The sequence below is a fragment of the Salvelinus alpinus genome, chromosome 6, assembly GCF_045679555.1.
Source record: "Salvelinus alpinus chromosome 6, SLU_Salpinus.1, whole genome shotgun sequence".
NCBI lineage: Eukaryota > Metazoa > Chordata > Actinopteri > Salmoniformes > Salmonidae > Salvelinus > Salvelinus alpinus.
The window spans coordinates 84,387,557-84,398,180 of record NC_092091.1 but is presented as its reverse complement, the minus strand read 5'-3'; positions in this window follow the sequence as shown (position 1 = coordinate 84,398,180).

Here is a 10,624-nt window from a genome sequence, read left to right as displayed (position 1 = left end):
GATGTTGTCTATGTATTATTAACCCATGTGTGTCCAGTAGCCTTCACAAGATCAGACTGATGTTGTCTGTGTATTATTAACCCATGTGTGTCCAGTAACCTTCACAAGATCAGACCGATGTTGTCTATGTATTATTAACCCATGTGTGTCCAGTAACCTTCACAAGATCAGACTGATGTTGTCTGTGTATTATTAACCCATGTGTGTCCAGTAACCTTCACAAGATCAGACTGATGTTGTCTGTGTATTATTAACCCATGTGTGTCCAGTAGCCTTCACAAGATCAGACTGATGTTGTCTATGTATTATTAACCCATGTGTGTCCAGTAACCTTCACAAGATCAGACTGATGTTGTCTATGTATTAATAACACATGTGTGTCCAGTAGCCTTCACAAGATCAGACTGATGTTGTCTGTGTATTATTAACCCATGTGTGTCCAGTAACCTTCACAAGATCAGACTGATGTTGTCTATGTATTATTAACCCATGTGTGTCCAGTAACCTTCACAAGATCAGACCGATGTTGTCTATGTATATTAACCCATGTGTGTCCAGTAACCTTCACAAGATCAGACTGATGTTGTCTATGTATTATTAACCCATGTGTGTCCAGTAACCTTCACAAGATCAGACTGATGTTGTCTATGTATTATTAACCCATGTGTGTCCAGTAACCTTCACAAGATCAGACTGATGTTGTCTATGTATTATTAACCCATGTGTGTCCAGTAACCTTCACAAGATCAGACCGATGTTATCTATGTATATTAACCCATGTGTGTCCAGTAACCTTCACAAGATCAGACTGATGTTATCTATGTATATTAACCCATGTGTGTCCAGTAACCTTCACAAGATCAGACCGATGTTATCTATGTATATTAACCCATGTGTGTCCAGTATCCTTCACAAGATCAGACCGATGTTGTCTATGTATATTAACCCATGTGTGTCCAGTAACCTTCACAAGATCAGACCGATGTTGTCTATGTATATTAACCCATGTGTGTCCAGTATCCTTCACAAGATCAGACCGATGTTGTCTATGTATATTAACCCATGTGTGTCCAGTAGCCTTCACCAGATCAGACTGATGTTGTCTATGTATTATTAACCCATGTGTGTCCAGTAGCCTTCACAAGATCAGACTGATGTTGTCTATGTATTATTAACCCATGTGTGTCCAGTATCCTTCACCAGACCAGACACGTCTTGTTAGTCCACCTTGCCTCATCTACACAGATTCTGCTTACGTTCTGTTTTTTACATGTCTAATAGTGACTCCATGTTGATCCAGCTTTGTACCTTCACATGGGCTCAGCCTTCATTCTGCTTACACATGTCTAATATTTAAACTTATATCGATTCATATTTCTACTTCAAAGAGAACAGTATAGTTACTGAGAATCACCAGATGACTGGACAATCCTCCCACACAGTCAGTTAGGAACAAATTGTTATTTACAATGCTGGCCTATCCCAGCCAAACCCGGACAACACTGGGCCAATTGTGCACCACACTATGGGACTCCCAATAACAGCTGGATGTGATGCAGCCTGGATTCAAACCAGGTACTTCAGTGACACCTCTTGTACTGAGATGCAGTGTCTTAAATACTTAAACATAAATAACATGTGTTGAATACAACTAGTGTAGACTTTACTGTGAAATGCTCACGAGACCCCAACGATGAAGAGTTAAAACATTATACCTTTTATGTGGTACATTTTCACAACTCATAGTACAAAACTCCTAACTGGTCAACTTGTAACACAGACAGCCTTTCATTCTAAACCTGTCAGTCATTCATTCATTTGGATTGTAAACATCTCTCACCACACAACCATTGATTCAAAATATATGTTTATTGTGAAATGTAATGAGAACGTTGGTTTAATCACCAAAACACAACATATTGATATCTTTTCAATTTAGTCGTTTTAACTACCAGTTGATCCAATAGAAAACAATGAAAGATACGTGTTTCAAAATGGCCCTTAGAAGTGCTGACAGTAATATACTACAGTACTGTAAATTACAGTAGATTACACAGTTCACATTAGACACTTAGTGAAATGACAAGATGATGTCATAATACTGCATCAACTGGTTGTTTAATGCAGCAGAATGAGGTTCTTAGAACTCCACTGTGTCTGAACTGAGAGGAGCTTCTGAGATGGAACTCCAGCTACTGATTGATGATGGTCAGTAGAGCTTCTGAGATGGAACTCCAGCTACTGATTGATGATGGTCAGTAGATCTTCTGAGATGGAACTCCAGCTACTGATTGATGATGGTCAGTAGAGCTTCTGAGATGGAACTCCAGCTACTGATTGATGATGGTCAGTAGATCTTCTGAGATGGAACTCCAGCTACTGATTGATGATGGTCAGTAGAGCTTCTGAGATGGAACTCCAGCTACTGATTGATGATGGTCAGTAGAGCTTCTGAGATGGAACTCCAGCTACTGATTGATGATGGTCAGTAGAGCTTCTGAGATGGAACTCCAGCTACTGATTGATGATGGTCAGTAGAACTTCTGAGATGGAACTCCAGCTACTGATTGATGAAGGTCAGTAGAGCTTCTGAGATGGAACTCCAGCTACTGATTGATGAAGGTCAGTAGAGCTTCTGAGATGGAACTCCAGCTACTGATTGATGAAGGTCAGTAGAGCTTCTGAGATGGAACTCCAGCTACTGATTGATGATGGTCTTGTCCTCTCTCTCTCTCTCTCTCGGAGCCGCGTTCCATAGAATGACTTGGTGTTTGTGTGGAGGGAGGTACCAGGGTGGAGATGGCTCGTTATGGATAATTATGAGAGGAACTTTGTTTTGGGGGCCAGACCCTGGTTTCCACACAATGACAACAGTCTTTACAGTAGATACTGTGTGCTGTAAATTATTACTTTATTTCATACCACGTCTCACCTTGTGACCCCTTCACTCTAATGTGACATATTCAAAACACTACTATCACAACCTATTTCAGTGTAAAGACTAAGATGCTGTTGTTATACTGTATATTGTTGGTGTATTCAAACAAGAAAGGAACACAAATGCAAAAATTAAAGTTTACTATTTCAACATGACTCAATACATTTCAAACAGCATACTGTAAGCACACAAACAGTAAAAATGCAAACATACAGTAAATATATTTAGCATACGCAAAGGAGGAAAAATAATTATATTTAAACTACTGTACTGTATGTTACATCAATTGTATGGAATAGATAAAGAAACTGTCAAAATACAGTCACATCTAAATCATAAGACAAGAAACAAATACTCCAGACAGCATCACAGGTGATATTCTCCTGGACCAGACAGCATCACAGGTGATATTCTCCTGGACCAGACAGCATCACAGGTGATATTCTCCTGGACCAGACAGCATCACAGGTGATATTATCCTGGACCAGACAGCATCACAGGTGATATTCTCCTGGACCAGACAGCATCACAGGTGATATTCTCCTGGACCAGACAGCATCACATGTGATATTCTCCTGGACCAGACAGCATCACAGGTGATATTCTCCTGGACCAGACAGCATCACAGGTGATATTATCCTGGACCAGACAGCATCACAGGTGATATTATCCTGGACCAGACAGCATCACGGGTGATATTCTCCTGGACCGGACAGCATCACAGGTGATATTATCCTGGACCGGACAGCATCACCGGTGATATTCTCCTGGACCAGACAGCATCACAGGTGATATTCTCCTGGACCAGACGGCATCACAGGTGATTTTCTCCTGGATCAAAACCATCACAGGTGATATTCTCCTGGACCAGACGGCATCACAGCTGATATTCTCCTGGACCGGACGGCATCACAGGTGATATTCCCCTGGACCGGACGGCATCACAGGTGATATTATCCTGGACCGGACAGCATCACAGCTGATATTATCCTGGACCGGACAGCATCACAGCTGATATTATCCTGGACCAGACAGCATCACAGCTGATATTATCCTGGACCAGACAGCATCACAGGTGATATTATCCTGGACCAGACAGCATCACAGCTGATATTATCCTGGACCAGACAGCATCACATGTGATATTCTCCTGGACCAGACAGCATCACAGGTGATATTCTCCTGGACCAGACAGCATCACATGTGATATTCTCCTGGACCAGACAGCATCACAGGTGATATTCTCCTGGACCAGACAGCATCACATATGATATTCTCCTGGACCAGACAGCATCACATGTGATATTCTCCTGGAACAGACAGCATCACATGTGGTATTCTCCTGGACCAGACAGCATCACAGGTGATATTCTTCTGGACCAGACAGCATCACAGGGGATATTCTCCTGGACCGGACAGCATCACAGGTGATATTCTCCTGGACCGGACGGCATCACAGGTGATATTCTCCTGGACCGGACAGCATTACAGGTGATATTCTCCTGGACCAGACAGCATCACAGGGGATATTCTCCTGGACCGGACAGCATCACAGGTGATATTCTCCTGGACCGGACGGCATCACAGGTGATATTCTCCTGGACCGGACAGCATTACAGGTGATATTCTCCTGGACCAGACAGCATCACAGGTGATATTCTCCTGGACCAGACAGCATCACAGGTGATATTCTCCTGGACCAGACAGCATCACAGGTGATATTCTCCTGGACCAGACAGCATCACATGTGATATTCTCCTGGACCAGACAGCATCACAGGTGATATTATCCTGGACCAGACAGCATCACAGGTGATATTCTCCTGGACCAGACAGCATCACAGGTGATATTCCATCCCACAGACAGACAGACAGACAGACAGACAGACAGACAGACAGACAGACAGACAGACAGACAGACAGACAGACAGACAGACAGAACTACTAGTCACCCCTCCACTCTCTCCATGAGTCCATTCCCCAGACAGACAGACCAGACCAGACCAGACCAGACAGAACTACTAGTCACCCCTCCACTCTCTCCCTGAGTCCAGGCCCCAGACAGACAGAACTACTAGTCACCCCTCCACCCTCTCCCTGAGTCCAGGCCCCAGACAGACAGACAGAACTACTAGTCACCCCTCCACTCTCTCCCTGAGTCCAGGCCCCAGACAGACAGAACAGCAACACCGTCAGAACTATAGCAGTCTTCATTCTGAAATGACTCTGGTCTTCTTCAGAAGTAGTGCAGTAGTCTACAGGGTTCAGAACTCACCTTTTTAAACACTTCTTATCACTCATATCATGAGGTTTCACATGTGTTTGGTTACATAGTGTCCAATGTTCTTCTGAGTGATAAAACAGCAAACATTAAGAGTGTTTACTTATCAGACCCACATATATAATAAATATACTATAATATACTATATTCATATGCTTTTAGTACTCACACATGAATCATATCCTGTTTGCAGGTCATGTGTTGTTTTGAGCCAGCAGTAAAAACACACTGACAGGACAGTTCCTCTTATGGCCACTAGGTGATAATCTGGTGTCACAGACGCAGGACTGTAGACTAGAAAGAAGCATTGCCCCAATTATCTCTCCTTTCTCCTAAAGTGTGCACTTGTTCCCTTCACTGAAATGACTGGTACACTAAATATGGTGGAAACGCCCACTTGATAACAGAAGGAACAGTCCCGTGGGTGGAATGGTGGGAGACAAACAGTACCTCCTCTCCCATTCTCCCATCCTCCTCTTCTCTTCTCTTCTCTCCCCACTACTCTTCTCTCTCTCCTCCTCTCCCCCCTCCTCTCCTCTCCTATTCTCTCCTCTCTCTTCTTCTCCCCTGTCCTCTTCTCCGCTCTCTCATCTTCCCCCCCTTCCTTCTCCTCTTCTCTTCCTCCCCTCTCCTCTTCTCCCCACTCTCCTCTCCTGTTCTCCCCCTCTCCTCTTCTCCACACTCTCCTCTTCTCTCCCCCCCCCTCTCCTATTCTCCCCCTTCTCTTCTTCTCCCCCCCTCTCTCCTCTTCTCCCCCCTCTCCTCTCCTCTTCTCCCCCTTTCCCCTTCTTCTACCTCCCCTTACTTTATTTAATATAAATTAAAGGATGGGAGAGAGACAGAGAGGGGGGAGGGGAGGGAAGTAGGGTAGAGAGGGAGGAGGGGGGAGATGGGAGGGAGACAGAGAGGGGGGAGGGGAAGGGAAGTAGGGTAGAGAGGGAGGAGGGGGAGATGGGAGGGAGACAGAGAGGGGGGAGATGGGAGGGAAGTAGGGTAGAGAGGGAGGAGGGGGGAGATGGGAGGGAGACAGAGAGGGGGGAGGGAAGGGGAAGTGGGGTAGAGAGGGAGGAGGGGGGAGATGGGAGGGAGACAGAGAGGGGGGAGGGGAAGGGAAGTAGGGTAGAGAGGGAGGAGGGGGGAGATGGGAGAGAGACAGAGAGGGGGGAGGGGAAGGGAAGTAGGGTAGAGAGGGAGGAGGGGGGAGATGGGAAGGAGACAGAGAGGGGGAGGGGAAGGGAAGTAGGGTAGAGAGGGAGGAGGGGGGAGATGGGAGGGAGACAGAGAGGGGGGAGGGGAAGTGGGGTAGAGAGGGAGGAGAGGGGAGATGGGAGAGAGAGAATATATTTGTATCACTGACTTCCTACCAGTGATGTCATCATAACCAGTAACCTGTTCCTCTCTTGGCCCAGCCCAGCCTGACCCTGACATATAGCATCAGGCCTGTTGAGTTGACTTGGGTAACAGACCTCTAGCTTCTACACCACTTCCCCCCTTCTCCTGCTCTAACATGAGACCTCATCAGTACTCATTTTGGGTGCTGGTACTGTTTATATTGAGGTGCTGGAACATTAAGCCAATATTCTATAAGAGGTGAACTCAAGCAGTAGAAAGTTAGAGCTGATATTATAGGACACACTATGTGTAACTTTGCTGCTCTGTCAGCAGTTTCCTGTGGAGTTTTTTTTAACATATCAGTTTGATGTAGTGTGTTCAACCACTGATCCAAGATAAGATGCTAAGAAGTTTATCTCACATCATTGAAGTCAGGAAGTAATGAGATAGAAGTCATAAAGCCTAGCAGTATTTTCCACTCTTCAGTCGACTCTTCATGACAGTAGACTTGTTTTGCTCAGTGGAGCCCCAGTTAGAGACAGATATGATACCTGTAGTGGTACTGACCATCCTGTTCTGGAGCACAGGTAGGATGCTGTTATGTTGTTATACACTTGTGACAGTTACTGAGATATGTTTTGATATTGTAAGATATGTTACCATTTGCAGGGCTAGTAAAATAACATACAACTGGAAGCAGACAGTAAAAATGTGTCTCAAAGCAGGACAATGATGTGATCACCTGTAAATGTACTTTACTGTAGCCTAACTGTCCATCTGGGGACAGGCACTAATGTCAGTTAAGTTGTGATGGTGTCATGCATCTGACTGTTGTATATTCAGTGTGTCAATGATTGATTGTATCTGTCTCTATGTAAATGAATGAGAGTATATATTATATTGGTGTTATGTTAGAGTAGGAGAAGGGAGGGGTGTAGATGATAGAGGTCTATGAGCTGAGTCAAGATCAACAGGTCCAACACTATACGTCACGAAGAGAAAGAGGGAGAGAGAGATGGAAGAGAGAGGAGGGGTGGGGAGAGAGATTTGAGGAGGAGGAGAGAGAGAGAGGAGGGTAGGGAGAGAGGAGGGTAGGGGAGAGAGAAAGGGAAGAGGAGAGAGAAAGGGAGGGGAGAATGGAGGGAAGGGGAGAGAGGAGGGTAGAGGGAGAGAGGAGAGAGAAGGGGAGAGGAGAGAGGAGGGTAGAGGAGAGAGGAGGGTAGAGGAGAGAGAAGTGGAGAGGAGAGAGGAGGGTAGGGGAGAGAGGAGGGTAGAGGAGAGAGAAGTGGAGAGGAGAGAGGAGGGTGGGGGAGAGAGGAGGGTAGAGGAGAGAGAAGTGGAGAGGAGAGAGGAGGGGAGGGGAGAGAGGAGGGAAGGGGAGAGAGGAGGGTAGAGGAGAGAGGAGGGTAGAGGAGAGAGAAGTGGAGAGGAGAGAGGAGGGTGGGGGAGAGAGGAGGGTAGAGGAGAGAGAAGTGGAGAGGAGAGAGGAGGGTAGAGGAGAGAGGAGGGTAGAGGAGAGAGGAGGGTAGAGGAGAGAGAGAGAAGTGGAGAGGAGAGAGGAGGGTGGGGGAGAGAGGAGGGTAGAGGAGAGAGAAGTGAGAAAGGGAGGGGAGAATGGAGGGAAGGGGAGAGAGGAGGGTAGAGGAGAGAGGAGGGTAGAGGAGAGAGAAGTGGAGAGGAGAGAGGAGGGTGGGGGAGAGAGGAGGGTAGAGGAGAGAGAAGTGGAGAGGAGAGAGGAGGGGAGGGGAGAATGGAGGGAAGGGGAGAGAGGAGGGTAGAGGAGAGAGGAGGGTAGAGGAGAGAGAAGTGGAGAGGAGAGAGGAGGGTGGGGGAGAGAGGAGGGTAGAGGAGAGAGAAGTGGAGAGGAGAGAGGAGGGTAGGGGAGAGAGGAGGGTAGAGGAGAGAGGAGGGTAGAGGAGAGAGAAGTGGAGAGGAGAGAGGAGGGTGGGGGAGAGAGGAGGGTAGAGGAGAGAGGAGAGTAGAGGAGAGAGGAGGGTGGGGGAGAGAGGAGGGTAGAGGAGAGAGGAGAGTAGAGGAAAGAGGAGGGTAGAGGAGAGAGATAAGTGTATTGGAGAGAGTAGGGTAGAGGAGAGAGGAGGGTAGGGGAGAGAGAATGGGAAGAGGAGAGAGAAAGGGAGGGGAGAATGGAGGGTAGGGGAGAGATGAGGGTAGAGGAGAGAGAAGTGGAGAGGAGAGAGGAAGGTAGAGGAGAGAGGAGGGTAGAGGAGAGAGGAGGGTAGAGGAGAGAGATAAGTGTATTGGAGAGAGTAGGGTAGGGGAGAGAGGAGGGTAGGGGAGAGAGGAGGGTAGAGGAGAGAGGAGGGTAGAGGAGAGAGAAGTGGAGAGGAGAGAGGAGGGGAGGGAGGAGGGTAGAGGAGAGAGAAGTGGAGAGGAGAGAGTAGGGGAGGGGAGAGAGGAGGGTAGAGGAGAGAGAAGTGGAGAGGAGAGAGTAGGGTAGAGGAGAGAGAAGTGGAGAGGAGAGAGGAGGGGAGGGGAGAGAGGAGGGTAGAGGAGAGAGAAGTGGAGAGGAGAGAGAAGTGGAGAGGAGAGAGTAGGGTAGGGGAGAGAGGAGGGTAGAGGAGAGAGAGGTGGAGAGGAGAGAGTAGGGGAGGGGAGAGAGGAGGGTAGAGGAGAGAGAAGTGGAGAGGAGAGAGGAGGGGAGGGGGGAGAGGAGGGTAGAGGAGAGAGAAGTGGAGAGGAGAGAGGAGAGGAGGGTAGAGGAGAGAGGAGGGTAGAGGAGAGAGAAGTGGAGAGGAGAGAGGAGGGGAGGGGAGAGAGGAGGGTAGAGGAGAGAGAAGTGGAGAGGAGAGAGGAGGGTAGGGGAGAGAGGAGGGTAGAGGAGAGAGAAAGGGAGGGGAGAGTGTAGGGGAGGGGAGAGAGGAGGGTAGAGGAGAGAGGAGGGTAGAGGATAGAGAAGTGGAGAGGAGAGAGGAGGGGAGGGGAGAGAGGAGGGTAAAGGAGAGAGAAGTGGAGAGGAAAGAGTAGGGTAGGGGAGAGAGGAGGGTAGAGGAGATAGAAGTGGAGAGGAGAGAGGAGGGGAGGGGAGAGAGGAGGGTAGAGGAGAGAGAAGTGGAGAGGAGAGAGGAGGGGATGGGAGAGAGGCTAAGGTAGAGAGAAAGGGAAGGTAGGGGAGAGAAAGGGTATACGAGAGAGTGTGTGTACACGTGGTTGTTGGTGTGGCTGAAATAGAATCCACTAATTTGAAGGGGTGTCCACATACTTTTGTATATATAGTGTATGTACACATGGGTGTTGTTGCACCATACCAACAATAAGCCTGTCTTCCCATTCACATCATGAAAGGTCATGTTGATGTTCATTTAACCTCTGTCTCTCTCTTCCTCTGACTCCTCCCTTTCTCCTCTGTCTCTCTCTTCCTCTGACTCCTCCCTTTCTCCTCTGTCTCTCTCTTCCTCTGACTCCTCCCTTTCTCCTCTGTCTCTCTCTTCTTCTGACTCCTCCCTTTCTCCTCTGTCTCTCTCTTCCTCTGACTCCTCCCTTACTCCTCTGTCTCTCTCTTCCTCTGACTCCTCCCTTTCTCCTCTGTTTCTCTCTTCCTCTGACTCCTCCCTTTCTCCTCTGTCTCTCTCTCTTCCTCTGACTCCTCCCTTTCTCCTTTGTTTCTCTCTTCCTCTGACTCCTCCCTTTCTCCTCTGACTCCTCCCTTTCTCCTCTGACTCCTCCCTTTCTCCTCTGTCTCTCTCTCTTCCTCTGACTCCTCTCTTTCTCCTTTGTTTCTCTCTATCTCTCTGTCTCTTTCTCTCTCTATCTCTCTGTCTCTCTCTCTCTTTCTCCTCTCTCTCTCTGTCTTCTGAGATCTCCATGCTCAAAGCGTCAGTCCACCAGGTAGGTAAAGTATAAATCTACAGTGATTATAGCAGTTCAATATTAGTCAACTTTATTATCCCACATTGAGAAAGTAATATGACCATAAACACTATTCTAAACCCCAATAACAAGTAGTGTTTAATGGAACTACTGATACTTGACATATTATATATTGTATTGGTCTGATGTTAGAGTAGGAGAAGGGGGGTGTAGATGCTAGAGGTCTGTTACCCAAGTCAACAGGTC